We start from the raw sequence: 392 nt of genomic DNA, 5'->3' as shown, positions 1-392 counted from the left end.
TGTAAAGAAAAATGTCGGAGGATTTCGATATAACCAAGAGGAGACTGGTTTTCCTTTGCTAAAGTAAGGAAACTTTGCTTCCTTTGCTCCTATAAACAAACTCGCAAGACTAGCATATCTCAGAGGCACGCGTGCTGCACATACGTGCTGCGTCATCCGCCGGAACGCCTTCCGCGTATGACAGATAATGGAAGTGAGAGAAAAGTGTTTATTACGTTTAAAATATGGATATTTTTCTTACAAAAACACATGGATTCGCTACAGGAGGCCTTTATACACCCCCCGGTGCCGTGTGAGGCACGTTTTATTATGGATGCACGCACTTTATTTAACGTTTTGGACTGTTGAACAGAAACACCCGCCCACTGCAATGATAGAGCTTAGAAGTGCCA

General features: G+C 43.6%; 1 protein-coding gene across 2 annotated transcripts in view; it reads left to right on the top strand.

Moving 5' to 3' along the window:
• LOC107719806 (raftlin-2-like) overlaps window positions 1-392 on the top strand; it is a 32245-nt gene that overhangs the window by 24998 nt on the left and 6855 nt on the right. The window lies entirely within an intron of this gene.

Source organism: Sinocyclocheilus rhinocerous, unplaced genomic scaffold, assembly GCF_001515625.1.
Source record: "Sinocyclocheilus rhinocerous isolate Xijiao unplaced genomic scaffold, SAMN03320098_v1.1 scaffold421, whole genome shotgun sequence".
Classification (NCBI taxonomy): domain Eukaryota; kingdom Metazoa; phylum Chordata; class Actinopteri; order Cypriniformes; family Cyprinidae; genus Sinocyclocheilus; species Sinocyclocheilus rhinocerous.
Note: the sequence above shows the minus strand (reverse complement) of the source record. Positions and strands in the feature narration are given on the sequence as shown.